The sequence below is a fragment of the Myotis daubentonii genome, chromosome 21 (genome assembly GCF_963259705.1).
Source record: "Myotis daubentonii chromosome 21, mMyoDau2.1, whole genome shotgun sequence".
Lineage (NCBI taxonomy): Eukaryota > Metazoa > Chordata > Mammalia > Chiroptera > Vespertilionidae > Myotis > Myotis daubentonii.
The window spans coordinates 11688530-11708842 of NC_081860.1; positions in this window are offsets into that span (position 1 = coordinate 11688530).

Below are 20313 nucleotides of genomic sequence, written 5' to 3' on the forward strand. Positions count from 1 at the left end.
AAAGAGAAAGATGCAAATTGACCGGACCTTCACGATGGCCACCAGCCAATCAGGAGTGAGTATGCAAATTAACCCAACAAAGATTGTGGGTTAATTTGCCTACACAGGCGCCCAGCAGCTGTGCAACGACACAGGCATTCCACACCGCCCCAGCCGCTCCCGGGCCTCTGGGCAGCATGGGAAGGTGGGAAGGCGAAAAGGCGGCTCCGGCCAGAGTGAAGGTGGTGCCGGCAGCCAGGAGAAGGAAGGCCCATTCTTGCACGAATCTTTGTGCATCTAGTGTGTGTGTGTGTGTGTGTGTGTGTGTGTGTGTGTGTATATATATATATATATATATATACATACATATATATATATCTTACTTTCTCAGCATGTTTCTGGACTGACTTCTAATTAAAATTCATTGTTTACCTGGGTATATATTATTGGAGACTGAGGGGGGCAGGAAACTAACCAATGACAATCATTTTCATATTGTCTCCCAGCCACGCCACCCTGCCATCTGGGATACTGACGAAAGACTCTGTCCACATTCCTGCTTTGCCAGTTGCCCCTGTCCACCTCTGTTATAGGCTCTGCCAATAGGGGGCGATAGAGAGACCGCATGGCTGGAGGAGGAAGGAGGGACTGCACCTTGTGTGTTTGCGTCAGGTCCCTGTCCCTGTTGCTCCAACAATGCAGTGGGAATCTCTCTGTTTTTTGCCTTCAGGGACTTTATCATGTTGTAAATATACTCTCCTGTGTTTGCCTTTAGGGACTTTATCTTTTTAACATTTACATTTAGGTATATGATCTCCTTTGAATTAATTATCGTGCATGATGTAAGATGGGGGTCAAGTTTTTTTTTTTCTCCCCATATAAACATATGCAGGTGGTCCGGCATCTTTTCCTTGCCCAAACGAATTGTATTTGCACCATCATGAGAAGTCAATTGGCCATGTATTTGTACAACATTTAGTTTTCTGTTTGCTTTAAGTAGTTCGGCATGGCTTCGTATTTCTTTGAACTAAATGGTCCTGGCCCGTTCAGCATCTCCTTTGTCTTTGGCTTTCCACCTAGTGTTCCCAGACTTAGCCAGTGAACATACTGGACTCTGCAGTAAGTTTAAATTTCAGACACACAAGAAATAATATTGCTTAGTTTCCAGTTGGTAAATAGCTGAGTCTAAGAGTATATACATTCTGTACACCAGTGGGTTTCTACCTGTTCCCAGGTGCTCCCCAAAAACCCTCAGTGATGCCATGAAGAATGGTGGCTCAGTTGGTTAGAGCATCATCCCCATACACCAAGGTTGTGGGTTCAATCCCTGGTCAGGGCAGATACAAGAATCAACCAATGAGTGCATAGATGGGTAGAGCAAAAAATCTCTCTCTCTCTCTCTCCCTCTCTCTCTCTCTCTTTCTTTCTCTCTCTCCCCCCTCTCATAAAAATAAAATTCTTTTAAGCAATAAGAATTTAAACCTCCCAAAGACATCATTTGCTCCCTTTTGCTAACTCCCTTTTTATTTAGCAAATTCCTACAAGATTATATTTGCCAAAATTTACACCCTAAAAATGTGTTTCTGTAGGCAATGAAGATACATATTTGAGTTAGGAACCAAAATAACAATAATACTCTTTTAGCAAAAATCAATTGGCATAGTGAGCAATACCCTTAGGAACGAGGTAAAGACTTGATTTGGTCGGAAATAAAGATTAACACAAGTTTGCTTTTTTTAGGGACGTCCAATACAATATTATTTCTCTTGGGCTGCAACAAAGGGATTTGGAATAAGAGTTTTTAATTTTAAATATATTTGTATAATATATTTGTATTGATTTCAGAGAGGAAGGGATAGGGAGAGAGAGAGAGAGAAACATCAATGATGAGAGAGAATCATCGATGGGCTGCCTCCTGCACGCCCCACACCAGGGATGGAGCCCGCAACCTGGGCCTGTGCCCTGACCGGGAATCGAACCCTGACCTCCTGGCTCCTAGGTTGACACTCAACCACTGAGCCACGACGGCCGGGCAAGAGTTGTTAATTTTAACAATAAGCACTGTTGTCCTGCTTCATACCTAGCTTGACTAAGTCAGCGTTGTAGATGTTGACAATGCCACAAATTCAATATTTTCACTGTAGGATCCAGGCAGCAGGAGGAAAGCTCCCCCGGATGTGTCTCTAAATGTAATTTCTACCTTTTTTTAAAAAAAAAAAAAACAGAGGACTCACGTGGGGTTATTGTCTCATCTAATAAACATTTCAAAAAAAGCCGGGCAGACGGAGCCTTGAATGAAATGCCCCTGACAGCTGACATCCCTCACTCCGGAACACTCTCTCTTACAACTCTGCGTTAAAAAACAAAACAAAACAAAAAAACCCCCCAAACTCCCCATTGGCCAATCTTCTGGAACGTCCCAGTCTATAGAAAACATATACACTGCTCTGACTTTTAAATGTCGCCCGGCTTTAGAAATCTATATGACATCCACTTTTGCCCCCCCCCCCCCAAAAATCAATCTTGAGTTATGATTTGATTAGCGGAAAATTGCCGTCACATTTGTTTCTACATTTGTCTACCTCATGTCCTTTTCAGTCATAGGCTGGCGGAGGCAGAGCTTCCTTAAAAACTCCCTGAGAAAGCCGATGACATTAAAATGTCCTTTGATGCTCTTTCAGGAGGCCGTGAATATTAACAGTTATGGTGACCCTGCTCCCTAATGTGTCTCCTCAGGATCAATAGCAGTTAAGTGCCACTGTTTTACAATTAGAAGGGGGATCATTTGAAATTTAAACGCTCATAGCTAATTTTCTTCTTGGCACTTAATGGGGTAATTCATTTTTGAAAAAACCTCATTGGGAGAACATGGGCACCTTTTTCCTTTCTTTTTTTTTCTTTTTTTTTTTTTTTGGTGGCACCCCAGCAAGGGGCAACTCCTAGCACCTTTTGTTGCTTCTGAGATGATCCATAGCAGGGGTCCTCAAACTTTTTAAACAGGGGGCCAGTTCACTGTCCCTCAGACCGTTGGAGGGCTGGACTATAGTTTTAAAAAAAAACTATGAACAAATTCCTATGCACACTGCACATATCTTATTTTGAAGTAAAAAACCAAAACGGGAACAAATACAATATTTGTATTTGCATGTGGCCCGCGGGCAGTAGTTTGGGGACCCCTGATCCATAGCATCATAGCTTCCTTAAGCTGCCAGCCGGGGGCGTCCATAAAATTTGCACCAAAACAGGCCTGGGCAACCATTGCAGTTCTCCGTGAAAATGATCCCACAGCCACGGTCTCGGGGAGTTGCTTTCTGAAATCTGTGGTTTTCGACCAGTCTCGCCTTCGCCCTCATCTTTGTTTGTTTGTTTGTTTGTTGTCTTCCCCTGACTTTTGCTTGCCTTCCCGCACCCCGTTAGGAAGCCGGGCGCATGACAGGTGGCCGGAGCGGTGCGCACATATTCCCAACACCTAATTGGCGAACATGACGCTGGAGATGTCATTCAGATCCTATCTCATTGTCATCGCGGGGGGCCTGGACTCTGCTCTCTCTCCGTGGCCATGGCTTTCCTGCTTCCCAATTACAACAGTAACAGACGCGTCGAGTTACGTATACAGTGCGTCCCCTGGGGGAAGCACTCAATACAGATCCACTTTGGGGGAAGGCTCGTGTCTGCGTACAGAATTTACATGATCGCCAGGCAGAGGAGAGATGTTGTCTGTCATTTGTAGTTGCTGCGTGAAGCTCAGAAGACTATATTAATGCATTTAGCACATTAGGGGGGGGGGTCTTGTTTTATTTTTCAATTACTTTTTAAAATATATATTTCAGAGAGGAAGGGAGAGGGAGAGAGAGAGACAGAAACATCAATGATGAGAGAGAATCCTTGATGGACTCCCTCCTGCACATCCCTTACTGGGGGATCAAGCCGGCAACTCAGGTATATGCCCTTGACCGAGATCAAACCTGGGACCCTTCAGTCCCCGGGCTGACGCTATACCCACTGAACCAAACCAGTTAGGCAGGGGGACTTGTTTTAATGTCTAGTTAATTAGCAGAAGGTGGCCATTGATTTCCTCCAAAATCCTGAAAATACATCTACATCTTTTCGCTGGCCCTCGTCCTGCCTTGCTAAATGGATAGGCTCGATTATAATTTACAAACGAAGGCATAGGATCTCAGAGAGCTCATGTTCCTTGCTTGGCCCCTCAGCTTATGTGTTATTGCCATCGCCCTGCAGGCTCAGACTGTCTCACTCCCAAACCCCTCACCCTGAACCACACCGCCTCTCACATCCATGGAAGCCACTTCAGGTTTCACAATGCGTCTTAGACGTAAATCCAGAAACAAACTCGCCAGAATTTGCAAGGTTCTTTTCGGAAACATTCCCAGGATTCGGGTGATTAAAAAAAAACAGGACTAGCCAAGATCTATGGCATGCAAAATTCTCAAGTTTGACCTTTTAGGAAATTATTTAGACCTTTGTTAATTTATTACAGTACTAGGGGCCTGATGCACGAAATTCGTGGAAGGGGGCTCGGCCCTTGCAGCCCCAGCTGCCTCAGCCCTCGCAGCCCCGGCTTTGTTTGGAAGGTTGTCCGGATGGTCATTCTGCTGTTCAGTATAATTAGCATATTAGCTCTTTATTATATAGCACTAGTGGCCCAGTGCATGAAATTTGTGCACAGGGAGGGAGTGTCCCTCAGCCCAGCCTGCACCCTCTCCAATCTGGGACCCCTTGGGGGACATCCCTCTTGCAATCCAGGACCGCTGGCTCCCAAGTGCTTACCTGCCTGATTGCCCCTAACCACTCTGCTGCTGGCCTGATCAACCCCAACTAAACCCCTCCCCCGCCCCTTCCAGCCTGATCACCCCTAACTGCCCGGCCCTGCCAGACTGATTGCCCTCAACTGCCCCCTCGCCGGCCTGATCACCCCCAACTGCCCCCCCCCACCAGCCTGCTTGCCCCCAACTGTCCCCCCCGCCAGTCTGATTGCCCCTAACCGCCTCGGCCCCGCCACCATGGCTTTGACCGGAAGGACTTACGGAACATCTCCTGGAAGGTCTCCCAGTGTAATTAGCATATTACCCTTTTATTAGTATAGATGTCTGTCACTGACTATCAGCTGCTAACTGAAGATTCCATGAAAACGATTGCATGGGTCATTTTCTCTAAATATAAATTTTTGGCTGAACGCTAATGCTTCTGTAAGGAAACAGGATAAACTGGGGCACATGCATCTTCTATTAGGGTTTGGAATCAATGCACTGTTAGGGCCACTGTTCGCTGACAATTTAATTAATTTTTACAAGGAAGTCTGTCTTTTCTGATGCCTGTTTGCAGCAATAACAGCAAAGGAGGAGGCACTTTTATGAATATTGCCATCTTTTATGGAGCACTGGCTCTGATTTTTAAAAATTCTCCTGTATTCGAAGCTCTTATTTTTGCTTGATTGCTTTTTCCTTTTTTTTTGTTGTTGTCCTTTTCTCTTTCCCAACCTCTCTCTCTCCTGCTTTTCTTTCTTCCCTTTTTATTCTTTTTTTTTTCAAATGTACTAAAACAAAATACCCTCCTTGCATTCATTTTTCCTCTTTAACCAGAGGTCTCTGTGTTAAATGGCAGCAATGCCTCCGGTCCCAGGCCAGCCAGGGTTCGATCAAGGTGGGTCACGTGTGCGTACGTTCGCTGAAGCGAGAGGCGAGTCCACGGGGGATGCTGTCACCCAACTGGTCCATCCTGTAATCCAAGCCCCGAGTCAGAGGACCCGGCCGGGCGCCTGCAAAGCACATGGGCAGCTCGGTTCCAGGGAGGGATGCGCATGTCCAACACGCCAGGGAACGGCACAATTAGCCGCCGACAGCAGGTGCTGCCTGCGCCCCAGCACGTTACACACTCCTCACATTTCATGTAATGTTCTCCCTTTTCAATTAGCCAGCCTGGCTGACCGCACTCCCCCACTCTGTGCTGTTACGGGGGATTTGGGAGCCTGGGGCGGCGGCACTGGCAACCGCGACTCGGCTAAGCACAGCATCCACGCGCCCAGGGGTGACAACGTGGCTTACAACCTCTCATTAGGCATAATTCATCCCAGATGCTGGGGAGGAAGCCAATGGGTGCTGTGACTTCCCTTTTTGTTTATGTTTACAGAAGAGATGAGGAAATGCTGCTATAAATAGCTCCAGCACCTCCCACTGTGTGTGTCCCTTTACTCCTGTGGGCCTGTCCCCCTTTAAAGTAGCTGCAAGTGGCCTGGCTGCTCAGTGCATTCAAATCGCTGCTCCTCTTCATCTCGGCAATAAACAATACCTCTCCATGTCTTCCCTGTGGCAATTACTCTTTTTCCTATATACTAGAGGCTCAGTGCACAAAATTCATGTGGGGGGGGGTGTCCCTCAGCCTGACCTGCACCCTCTCCAATCCGGGAGCACTCAGGTGTTGTCCTACTGATGGCTTAGGCCCGCTCCCCATGGTTCTCTGTGGGACCTGCCTGCTCCACACCGCAGGGACGGCCAAGCCGGCCGTGCTGGGAGCTGCCTGCGGGCTGCGCTTGCCTGATCCCAGTTCGCTAAAGCGATGGCCAAGCAGGCCATGCTGGGAGCTGCCTCCTCCCTGCTGTCAGTCTCCATGGAGGCGATGAGGTTAATTTGCATATTCACTCCTGATTGGTTGGCGGGCGTTGTGAAGGTACAGTCTATTTGCATCTTTCTCTTTTATTAGTGTAGATATAAAAGGCTAAGTGTCCATCCATCCGACTAGTAGCTATGATGTGCACTGACCACTAGGGGGCAGACGCTCAACGCAGGAGCTGCCATGATGCACACTGGCCATTTAAAAATAAACGGCACCGTGGGCCTGGTGCCTACAAACCAACACTCAGCTCCCCCCGAAGTGGGACACAGACCCCGCCACCACCCCAGAGCGACGCCCCACCAAATCGCAGCCAATGCTGCCAAGATCCTATGGCGCAAAATGCGGCCCACAGCCCAGCCCAGCCCAGAAATGGTGGCTGTGGGTGCCGGGTAATGATGTCATGTAGCAACGCTTGGCTTCCTCTCCCTAGCAACTAGCCTCCTTGCAGTTTCTTCAGCCCAGGAACTTGACTTGCTTTATGGCCAGGTGCAAACATTTTACACTTTAACCAAATGTCTGTGAAGCATTTCCCGTGCCTCATCTCATTTGATCCTCACAGAAGTCCTGGAGTAGGTAGAAAGGAGACTCTGTAGAATCCTATTTTCTTTTCACTAGCCAGAAAACAGAGATTTAGAAAATTTAGAAACTTGACCAGACTGAAAAGAAGTAAGAAATGGTGGACCTGGAAAATGACTTCAGGTTTTCTCACTGCGCAGAATATAGTCAAACACGGCTGCAGTTCAATATTTTACCCTTTGTTCTCCATGCCTGATCTACAATAATCATCTGCTTCGTGTTGATATTTACTGCTGTGTTGCTGAAAATTAACTGAAAGCGAAGTTGGAGTGCTTCACTGGGCTGGAAAAAGTTTAGCTATTTCAGAAAGCAGGTCTAATTAAGCAAGTCTATTCTATATCTATAAAAGGCTAAGTTGACTTGCACATGCACGATACATATACTTGTCAAGCTCTTGCTGGCACCAATGACACTGGTGTGTTTCAGTCTGTCATTGTCGATCATGAATTTGGTTGACACTTCTATTATAGAGAAAGGGCAAAAAGCGATATTAAAATATTTCTTCTAATTAATTTTCTTTCCATGTGCACAAATTCGTGCACCGGAACACTAGTCTATAATAATAAAAGCATAATATGCTAATTAGACTGGATATCTTTCTGGATCACCTTCTGGACATCCTTCCGGACAAAGCTGGGGCTGCGAGAGCCGAGGTGGCCGCCGCGGTGGGCAGGGGCTGTGACAGAGGGGCAGATGCGAATTTCGTGCGTTGGGCCTCTAGTATATACATAATGGGGCTGCCCTCCCAGTGGGCATAAATGGATTAACCAACCAACCAACCAACAAAGAAATACTATCAAAAATTCCCCCCTTGTTCTGACCAGTTGGCTCAGTGTCTAGAGCATCGGCCTGTGGACTGAAGAGTCCCAGGTTCGATTCCAGTCAAGGGCATGTACCTTGGTTGTGGGCACATCCCCAGTAGCGGGTGTGCAGGAGGCAGCTGATCGATGTTTCTCTCTCATGGATGTTTCTAGCTCTCTGTCCCTCTCCCTTCCTCTCTGTGAAAAGTCAATGGAATATATTTTTTTTAAAAAAATCCCCCCCTGGCATTTATCTTAGCATTCGTTCAGACCCATGTCTAATATTTCATCCCCTGCAGAGGGTGGTGGTGGCGGGGGGCGGGTATAGACTTCTGTTATTAACAAGTTCACCTGCTCAGTGTATCAGGGACCTCGGACAGGTGCCAGGGGAACGGCGTCCACCACGGTCACTTCTGCATCCTCTGGACCCGCAGGGTGTCTGGATGGGGATGAAGGTCTCCGCCCTGGCTAGACTCCCTGCTCTGTCCCTGTCGGCTGGCCGGAGCAGCCATCAATTTTTCTGTAATGACGACGCTTCCTCTTTGGCATCGCTGAGATCCAGCGGCGGGCTGGCTCTGCAAACACAGCTTTCCCAGCTCCTTGGGATCCTGCTTTGCATATTCATTAGACCCTTTGGGGGCTGCTCCGTGCAGATGGACTGAGCGTAACCGGCAGAGTGAGCCCCTCTGCTCCCCATTCTCCCCAGACTATCAAGCCGTCCGTGGGGACTGGACAGGTCCTGATGAAATAAATGTTGGCTGCTGACTCGTCCAATTTGGCCGCGCTCCTCTGTGTCACCGGTGCAGGCTTGTCCAAGATTGAGATATTTGCAAACTGTCATCTTTCATAAATATCTGCCTTGAGTGGCACCTACTCCCCCCAACGCTTCCCTTTGAAATGCACCTGGCAGGCTCCTCGCCTGAGAAATTGCATTGCTTGTGATGTGTGATTAGCAAAGGGATGTTCCCTCCTCCTGCTGCCTGTGCCTTCTCTCCCCCACCTCCCTTTCCACCTGCCCTTGACCTTCCCTCCTTCTTGCCTCCCCCCACCTTTGGGAAAGGCCCGAGCCATAGTTCCAAAAGGCCAAAGACAGTAAAGGTGTCAGACGTGTGATGAGGCAAACTCCAAAGATACTTTCATTCAGCTTGCCACAGTGACCGTAAATTACAGTCAAAAGTTTGCCAAAGCTTTTCAGATTAATTTAACCTCCTCTCAAGTCCTCTGAAATCTTCAGGATGTCACGCAGAATGTTAAAATGCTCACAGGAATGGAGATTGTCTTTTTAAATGCCCTTTTGGCTCTAATCTCCAACGGAAATGGAAATGGCATGTTAGTAACAATATTTATGGTCATTTTCATAGACCTGTGTTGGGTTTTTTTTTTTTTATAGGATTGATGTAAAAGCCCCCTATAGCCGCTAACAGAGCTACCGCATGATGAATCAATATGCTTGCACATAAACGTTGAGATTATACAAACACTGAGATATCGAACTCAGATCTCGAACTGGAAAGGATCACGGCATGAAATGGAATTACCCCTTTATGAGACACGAGTCTGGAGAGATTACAGGCCAATCAAACATTCTCAGTTGCTAAGATATCTGATCATATTTCCCATGCATAATTCATTTGAAAGAGGCTTACTATGTCAGTGTGAGATTATTTGTTATATATTTAGATTGGAGAAATTATAATCAGTAGGATTAAGAGAAATTCTAATTTTCAATAAAAACTTGGTAGATTTTTAATACCCAGAAATAACATCATTTAGCGTATCAAACCTTTAATAACCTTATTTTGCTACGAAATTTTGCAGCGTTTCAATCTATTATCAACTGAACATTAATTCAGATCTAGCGCTTAATAAATAAATTGTCTCTCAAGGTGATATGAAAATGGCAAGGTTGTATTATAGAAACAAAAATACAGTTTGACTAAGTGTACCAAGTCATAGTGTCTTAGCATTTCTGATTTTCAATGCAAAATAATTTTCCAAAGTAATGTGATATAATATAATATAATATAACAATATAATAATATATTATACACTATGCTGACTATAGTATACTATAACATACATACAGTATTTTCTGTGCTGGCTTCATTTTTTTTTTTAAGAAATGTTTCATGCACTACATGAAAATTTCAGGATTTATATAGGGTGATTAGCATATAATTAATATAAATTTATGTAAATAATTCTTACAATATGCATTTTAAAATTTATTTTCTAAAGCTTTTTAGTTTTCATTAGATATGCTTATATTTTTATTTTATGGGCTATTCAGTATTTTAATTACATTATGATACATAATAGGCAATGATGGGTTTAGAGTGAGCAATTGATGGAAACTTAAGGAGTCTTTCATTTGATCTCAGAAATATAATTTAACCATGCTTGGCAGATAGAAATTATGAATATCACTGGAGAAGAAAACTTCATAAATATGAATTAATTTTCCCATACCTCATTGTTTGTAGAGATATTTTATCATAGTCAATTAAAATTTCCATATTAACAGGTCATTTCCTTTCTGTTAATTCTATTCATACAAGAGAACACCAGTGAGACCTCAAACATTCAGTTGCATTCAATGGGCGGATTTTGGAGTTTCAATTATGTATCAATCATTGAACGATTCTAAGAACTGTCACAAATTTTATCTCAAATACTAGAGGCCCGATGCACAACATTCGTGCAGGAATAGGCCTTCCTTCCCCCGGCTGCCGGCACCGCCTTCCCTCTGGCAACCGGGACCCGGGCTTCCCTTGTTGCCCTGGCTTTGTCCGGAAGGATGTCCAGAAGGACCTCCATCTAATTAGCATATTACGCTTTTATTATTATAGATGCTTTGCAACCATGAAAAGTGAGTGCTCCAATTCCCATTTTGCAGATGTTTAAACTCGGCTCAGAGACTTTAAGAAACTTGCCTGCATGCGGCTTGCAGGGGAAGTGGGCACCTGAGCTGACCCTCCTGACTACACACCTCTGTGTTCATACTTGTCAACAGAGCTCCTTTCTGATTTTCTCTTGAGTAATTAGCCATCATGACTGGGCACCCTCAGCTCAGTACAAAAGTCCAGAGGTCCAGCAATTTTAAATCATATATATATATAAAATTTTACTTTTCATGACATTTGAGGCTTTCTAAAGCCTGTAGAATTTTTTAAAGATATTTTTAAATATATTTTTATTGATTTCAGAGAAGGGAGAGGGAGAGAAAGAGCTAGAAACATCAATGATGAGAGAGAATCATTGGTCGGCTGCCTCCTGCACGCCCCACACTGGGGATCGAGCCCGCAACCTGGGCATGTGCCTTGACTGTGAATCGAACCCAGGACCCTTCAGTCCACAGGCCAAAGCTCTGTTTCCTGAGCCAACCAGCTAGGGCAGTGGTTCTCAACCTTCCTAATGCTGCGACCCTTTCATACAGTTCCTCATGTTGTGGTGACCCCAACCATAAAATTATTTTCGTTGCTACTTCATCACTGTCATTTTGCTACTGTTATGAATCGTCATGTAAATATCTGATATGCAGGATGTATTTTCATGGTTACAAATGGAACATAATTAAAGCATAGTGATTAATCACAAAAACAATATGCAATTAGATATTCAATATGTGTTTTCTGATGGTCTTAAGCGACCCCTGTGAAAGGGTCGTTCGACCCCCAAAGGGGTCGCGACCCACAGGTTGAGAACCGCTGAGCTAGGGCAAGACTATTTTTTAAGAGCAGTTTTAGGTTCTTAGCAAAATTGAGCAGAAAGCGCAGAGCGTTCCCATACACCCCCGTTCCTGTGTAGTAGCTTCCCCCACTGTCAACATGATGGGGACAGTTATTACAAGAGACGAACCTACTTTGACACATAATCATCCAAAGTCCATAGTTGACAGTAGGGCTCGCTCTTACTGCTGCACAGTCTATTGATTTGGACAAATATGTCATGACACGCACTCACCATTATAGAGTAGCTGTTGCAGAGTATCATACAGAGAACTGCTCCTGCACTAAACATTCTCTCCTTTTCATCTATTCTCTCTCCCTGCCCCCCCGCCCCCTGTCCCCTGGCAATCACTGATCTTTATATTGTCTCCATAGTGTAGCCCTTCCTAGAATGTCATTTAGTGGCAATCATATAGTTTGCAGCCTTTCACACGAAGCCTGTGTATCTTTTCTCTCTTCAGGATTTTGTTTGAGGCTCTGCCGGCTCTAGAATACAATTTCTTGCTAAATCCCTGAAACCCCTGAAGATGCCAGACATGAACATAACCTTTTCGCTCTGTGCTGGAACTGGCTTATTGATCAGTATTCCTCACTCATGGGCATATGTGATCAAAAGTTATACCACCAGTCCTGGCCGGTGTTGCTCAGTGGATAGAGCGTCAGCCTACGGACTGAAGGGTCCCTGGTTTGATTCCGGTCAAGGGCATGTACCTCGGTTGCAGGCTCCTCCCTGGCCCGGGTCTGGTCGGAGCACATGCAGGAGCCAGCCAATCGATGTGTTTCTCTCACATCGGATATTTCTCTCTGTCTTTCCCTCTCTCTTCCCCTCTTTCTAAAGATCAATGGAAAAATATCCTCGGGTGAGGATTTAAAACAAAAACAAACAGAAAACTCAAACAAAAGTTATACCCCAGCTATACGCCAGAGTAGACATAGGAAAGACACAATTCTTGACTCCAAGGAGCTTATAGGATAGCGTTTTTTCTTTTGTCCGCTGTCGTCAATCTTTAAAAGACTTGAATTCTGGAACCATATCACAGCAGGTGTAACTGTAGGCTAGAGTCGCTGGACCGACGCGTTCACAGCGCGCTCCCTTGGTGAGCGCACCTCCATCAAGTAGAACTTTCAATGTTTATTTCGCAAGGAGAACCTTTAAGGTACCACCTGCGTTTGGAAATGTCATTGGCACACGTGGCCGCCCGGTTTCCAGTGGCCAGATGGATCCTGACCTCACGCCAAGGAATGTGTAAGGCCCCTGAGATGTATTAGGGCTTTGCCTTTGGCATGATTTTTGGGGGCAAAGATCCACTGAATCAACCGCATCTCTTGCCTTTGTGTGGCTTTCTGTGTCACCCAAGTAAATTTCAAGCATCTGATCTGAATGAGTAGAGAGGCCACGTGAAACCTAATTCCTTTCTTGCTTCCTATTTTGAGATATAAACTTGTACGTGGTCTACTTTTCTTGCCTAAAACCTCATGGCTACTCTTCTTTTCTTACTAACCCTCTTCTAACGGGACCCCAGACTTTGGTGTTGGTTTTGAGGTGCATGGGCCACTCTACTAGGGCAGGGCTCGTGTCATGAGCTTCACATGAGTTGAGATGCTGGGTATCAACTCTATCCCTGCATATGTAGAGGCACTTTGATATCTTAACATCGCTTCCCTAACACGCAAACCCAGACATACGTGAGGACCCACACACGTGTCATTTCTCCTCCAAGTTAATCAAATGTGTACGGTTGACTAGGAACTAAATCCAACATCATGGGTGGCATTTTTGGCCCTTGGAACACACATAAAAAGGACTGCCCAGTCCCGTGAAGAGTGGGATGAGTCCCCAGGATATTAAATTCCAAGCAACACTTTATCCATTTGCCACGGCGAGTCCTGAACCTTTGTTTCATGTTTCTTTTTGTATTTTTTCCTGGGTTATTTTCTCACTTGGGATGAAAATAAACATAAAAACAGGGGATACAGATATAATGTAATATTTTTCTAATGTTTTCAATTAAGCAGCAGCTGCTGTTACCAAGCTGTCATCTCTGTTGCTATGAGGGTTTTGTGTGCGTGCCAGTGCGGGACCGGTTACTTGAATATACTCATCCGATCGCTGGGGCTGGTCTGTGGAATCTCTGTTAATATTGTGCTTCCCCCCCTCCCCCCACCACGGGGTTCTGAAAGGGGCACCATCTTGTCTAGTGAGTCCACGTGGGGTTGAGGACTCCAGATCCCTTTATCTGAATCCAGTCAAGATCCCCATGAGTCAGCTCAAACTTCCAGGAAAAAGAGAATCCAAGACTCAAGAATCTGTGTTTTTGAGACCCACTCAGTCTGTTATGCTTCCTTGGTTGCCCCATCGTAACTGGGCACAACCTTGTCCAAAGATATGGCAAGTCAAGCGAGTGCACGTCTTTTATCACACGTGTGAGAGCAGATACTTCAAGGTGCATGGGCTTGCCCTCTAGCGATGAGCCTCCTAGAACATAATTCAAGAGTTAAACCTCACAGATCTAGCTCTTGGCACACATCTGGTATACCAGAAGGCTTGGGAAAGACCTTTGCTGAATGAATGGATTCATTCAAAGAGCATTATATTCAATGGACCCAGTCTTTGAGCTCCAAGCTCCTGCCTTCTCCTATAGACTTGCGACATTCGAAGTAGCAAGTGGCTACTTTCACGAACCCATAGTCCTCTTCATTGGGCCTGGGCTTGTTTTCATCTGCAAATCAAAACTGAATGAGGTGTATGTCTTGCACATCCCACAGTGAAGTGAGTCCCTGTGGGTTTTGAGGGTGCTACTCAAATAATACGGTTTTAATATCTGTTACCTGGTCCATTCTGTCCTTTAGCTGTAGAAACCAATTAAGACAGAACTCCGAATAAACTGCTGGGGAATAAGAACATGATGGACTTTATACTTGACGTCATTTTGTGGTCAGGTGGCCATCTCATTGGCAATAAGAGTTGCTTCTATTTTTATTTTGGTTAATCCTCACTCAAGGATATTTTTCCATTGATTTTTAGGGAGAGTGGAAGGGAGAGGGAAAGACAGAGAGAAACATCGATGTGAGAGAAACACATCGATTGGTTGCCTCCTGCATGAGCCCTGACCAGGGCCCAGGCCGGGGAGGAGCCTGCAATCAAATCAAACCCGGGCCCTTTGGTCCACAAGCCAAACCGGCTAGGGCAAGAGTTGCTTCTTTATATACCCTGTGGTGTAGTGTCTTGCATACAGTAGATGCTCAATAAACACACTTTCATTGTGTGAGATTAGAGAAGAGGCGGAGAGGTTCAAAGCCGTGCTATCTCCAAGGGCCGTATTTCATGTTGATGTGATAGGACAGGACAAGAGGAAATGATTGAATGATTGCATAGGGAGGCAGGTGGTATTTCTTCTTTATCGGTGCTAACACGGAAGGTTAGAGTAGCAGACGTTTGGCCAGCCCTCATCTCTCCCCCGGCAGCCTCTTCGGGGCCTCGAGAATCTGGTTTTTTGAGAGTCTGTTATGCTTCCTTGGTTGCCCCATCCTAACGGAGTCCAACCTTGGCCAAAGGTATGCAAAGTCAAGCGAGGATTACTACTTACTACGGAACTGCAGTGTGTCCCATCATGATCATTCTTGGGGTAGCGGCACCCACATCCTTTACCCTCTTATATGGTTTCTGGCCATTGACTGTAGCATAGTTCCAACATTATTTTTAAAAAAGGGTTTTTAACCAGTATCAAGATGGCATTTAATACAAGAGAAGCATTGCTTTTTAAAAAATAAAATCAGTCCCCCGACGAGAATTTTCTTTATATCCTGTAAGCACAGGGCCAAGCCCAGGAGAGGGTCCCTGTAGGAAAACTTAAGCAGCCCAAGCTCTAACCCAGTGATAGTGAACCTATGACATGCATGTCAGAGGTGACACACAAACTCATTTTTTTGGTTGATTCTTCTTTGTTAAAAGGCATTTAAATATATAAAATATCAAAAATATAAGTCTTTGTTTTACTATGGTTGCAAAGATCAAAAAAATTCTCTATGTGACCCGGCACCAGAGTTAAGTTAGGGTTTTTCAAAATGCTGACATGCCGAGCTCAAAAGGTTCGCCATCACTGCTCTGACCTGTGGTTTTCTGACTGCTGGCTTGATCTGGTGAGATGACCGCATGATCTTAGTTTAGAAGCTGTTGAAATGACATACTCACGTGTCTCTAGTCCACATTTCTGACGGGCGGACCACGTCTCTTTAATGACGGTGAATCCTTAAGGCCTTTTGTTTTAAGACTGGACATCACCTCTTGACACTTGGACGGGCGACGCAACTTTGCGGCTGAAAAATGCATCGCAGGCGTTTAATAAAGGCCAGACGCAGGTTAGAGACGGCGCTCGACACACTGCGAGCAGGTGCTCTTAACTTTTTGTCGCTGCTGGTGGAGCAGAAGTGCAAACAGGTCAGGCTCAATCTCTTAGCCGCAGAAAGACATTAAAAGAGGTTTTTCTCAGTTACCTCACCTTTAATAAAATGAAGTCATCTTATATATTAATATATTAATATTACAGCTGGGCAGCTCCTTCTGCGGACGGAGCTTCAGTTAATAGTTACATCAAATCGAATCTCAGATTTTATGAGTGATAAAATGACAATAAAACGGGTCTGGTCAGTCAAGATAATAACTTCATTCAGTACTTTGGATTGTGTGTTTAAGGTTTCCATGATAAAACTGTAATTTTAGACTCCAAAGTGTGTTAATAACATTAAGTGAGGTAATAGGCAAAGTGCACTGATAATGCAATACCCACAGGACTGCAGTAATAGAAATAATTTATAATGTATCAGCAATAAAATCTTTAATGTTATCTCCATGCAGGCCAGGCACCATATCGGGGGGTTCAGATTACACACGTCCCCTCCCCTCCCCCTGCCATGGACATAAGCGTTAACCTAAAATAATTAAGAAAATGGTTTTCAGAGAGCAGAGATCCTTTCACAGTTATGGCATAATGACCATCCTATTAACTATTTCCACCCCAATCCACTTACCTTTGATGGCTGGAACCTGATTCCAAAGTTAGTAAGTAAGCATTTCTAAAAATAATCAGGTCGTTTTCATTCATTCTTGGCTTTCTTTCTCTTTTTCCCCCCCACAAATAGAACAATTTCTAACTTTTAGCGTTTGCAAAGGGATATTTTCATAGATGGAGGAGCCAGTTTATTTGCAAGACTGGAAATTATTTCATTTTGTGAAATCAATGGTTTTACAGGTCAGAAACTAATTCCACAAATTGTATCTTTTTTTTTTGAATCATCCCCCAGTGAACATTTTCTTGACGATCAAAAGTTAAACAATTTTGTTGGGTGACTTTACTTCCTGTGACTAAATTAGGAGTATTTCTACTGGTAACACCTTCGAGAAAGAAGGCCACATTGGAAGGACTAATCCATGATGCACATACCATGTCATAGGACAGCAGTTTTCTGCTTGAAGGATGTACCCCAATATTCGCTGTAGCTTATTGACAATAGCCCGTATATGGAGCAACCCAGATGTCCACCAATAGATGAATGGATAAAGAAGAAGTGGATAGTCCTAGAGGGTATTATGCCAAATGAAAGAAATCAGAGAATGACAAGCATTTCTGCATCATTTCCTGATCTGTGGAATCTTAAAAATAAACACAAACAAACAAAAAAACTAAACAAATGAACAAACAAAAACAAATAGACTCAGAGATACAGAAAAGCTCATTGTTGCCAAAGGGTTGGGTCATGGAGTTATGGGCAAAAAGATGAAGGGGATTAAGAGGTACAAACTTTTAGTTATAACAGAAATAAATCATGGAGCTGTAAAGTACAGAGTAGGAAATACAATCAATACTATCACAATAACTGTACGGTGATAGATAGTGGACCTTTTGTGGTGATCGCTTTGTAAGATGTATTCATGTGAAATCTCACTATGTCGTGAAACTAATATAATATTGTACGTCAACTATCATTTAAAAAGATTGACATTTCAGGAACAAGAAAATAAAAGTACATTTAGAAATAGTATGGGAAAACTTGATATTCAAATTCTATAAATTCATCCTTTTTTTTTTTTGAGTCTCTTCTAAATATTCATCTCCTTAACTTTAAAATCAGAAGGCTCCAGAAATTCCATGTTTTGGCATTCAAGGTAATTATAATAATGAGTGTCATCATCATAGCTACCTTTACTGAGTTTACTATGAGCCCGACTTTATTTTATTTTTTAAATATATTTTTATTGCTATCAGAGAGGAAGGGGGAGAGAGAGAAAGACAGAAATATCAGTGATGAGAGAGAATGATTGATCAGCTGCCCCCTGCACAATCCCTACACAACCCAGGCATGTGCCCTGACCGGGAATCGAACCGTGACCTCCCGGTTCATAGGTCGACGCTCAACCACTGAGCCATGCTGGCCGGGCTCTATGAGCCCAACTTTAAATGACATTTGAAAGTAATTTAATTGCATAACAACTTGATCACTATCTCCAGTTTGTCTGAGAAGACACTGAGAGGTCCCGGGGAGGTGGGGCAGGTATAAAGAGACAGACCTGCTCTAGAGTTGAAGTTCTTGACCTCCCATCATACCACCATCCTTTTTTTTTTAATTTTTTTTTTTAACAGAAACTGTCCTTAAATTCCTTGTGTAAATGGACGTTTGGCCTTTCAAATACCTAAAGGGAGCAGAAATAGCCCTCTGAGGTGCCACCCACTTCAGGGAGTTCACAGCATCTCTGAATACCAGGTGCCCGTTGATGGCTTCTAAGCGCTGGGGGCCCAGATAGGAGATGGAAGGCTCACGCAGATCCCCGGAAACCAGTCCCATCAACCTTCGTCCCCCGCATCCCTGTACAATGATCTGACTTTCCCAGGGCCCTCACCTTCAGGTACAACCCAAGTGCTGGGGCCTGTCGTGTCTTGGAGGGACATCGGAGACACAAAGTCACTTGCTTAGACGGTTCCGCATTGAATGCACTTCCTGGCCTTGTCACCCTCACCTTAGGGAGCCCCCCTCGCAACCCACCATGTGCCCTATGTCTAGGAGAGGAGCCTGCCCCTCATTCATTCCTGCAGGCTGAGTGTCTGTGGGGAGGGCCCCCCTGCCAGTCTGTGTATGTAAACCTTCGGTTCTGCGCTCTCCTACCATCCCCTCCCCTCCAGGGAGATGGAGATGGGCCCCTGAACTTGCTGCCCGTCGCCACATCCTCACTGAGGCTGGCTGCCCGACAACACAGCCCTTGATCCGTCCCTTCAGGTGGGTCGGACTAGCTCAGAAGAAATAATAATCGTATCTTCTCAGAGCTTCGGGATGTAAAAATAGCCTGGCCACTCGTTGCTCCGGGCTTTGAGGCCCAGGTAGCGGAGAACAAGTCCACTGTCACTTCCTCGGCCGGACAGCGCAGCTTCAAATGCGCAAAGGAATCACAGATGAAAGGGCGTGTGGCTCCACGCAGCCTTCTCCTCCCGGAACGCGTCACGGCCCCTCCCGTAGGGCCCCATCCATCCCAAAGCGGGTACAGAAGATAAACGTTAAAAATAAATGCCCCCAAAGCCCCGATGACCGCCCCTGCCTCCTCCATCACGTCCGGCCAGCAACGTGTTAAGTGAACTGCGACGCGATGGCGGGGAGGCCGCCGCCTGGTTATCAGCGGCCGTAAATGGGAGATAATGGCCCCTCTAGAGAGTTAGGAGATGGCTGGTGTTTGAGCTGCCAGCGTGTTTAGTCTCTTTTATTATATTCACAGCAGTAATCCGAGATGTCCCGGCTCCTGTCATCTGTGTGTAATGCTTATCAACTCGCTGTCAGTGAGGCACCCTCTTGTCAGGGACGATTACGCCTCAAAGTGCGGAGGTGAGGCCTGAAGCCACCTTACGAGGGGAAGGAAATACGGAGGGCGGAGCGCCTCACAGCAGGCAAGCTGCGAGCTGACGTCACGGGAGAGGGAAACATCATCGATGTAAGGGCAGCGGAAGGCAAAGGTTTTTCTTTTTCTTTCCTTAATCCTCACCGCAGGCTTTGTTTACTGATGAGAGAGAGGAAGGGAGAGAGAGAGAAACGTGGATTTGTTGTTCCAGTTATTTATGCATTCGTCGGTTGATTCTTTCTCTTTTTTGTTAATCCTCACCCGAGGATATTTTTCCATTGATTTTTAGGGAGTAGAAATAGGGGGGGGGGGGAGAGAGAGAAACATCGATGTGAGAGAGACACTCAGATTGGTTGTCTCCTGCACGAGCCCTGACCAGGGCTGGGGATCAAGCCTGCAACCGATGTACGTGCTCTTGACCAGAATCGAACCCGGGACCCTTCAGTCCGGAGGCTGATGCTCTATCCACTGAGCCAAACCGGCTAGGCCAGTGGTCGGCAAACTCATTAGTCAACAGAGTCAAATATCAACAGTACAACGATTGGAATCTCTTTTGAGAGCCAAATTTTTTAAACTGAAACTATATAGGTAGGTACATTGTTATTAACTTAATTAGGGTGCTCCTAAGCTGGCCTTTGCTAAAAACGTCCTCAATCTGATGGAGGTACGTTCGCTGAGGTCGACCCCTTCCAACTCTCCCATCCACACTCATCTTGTTTAC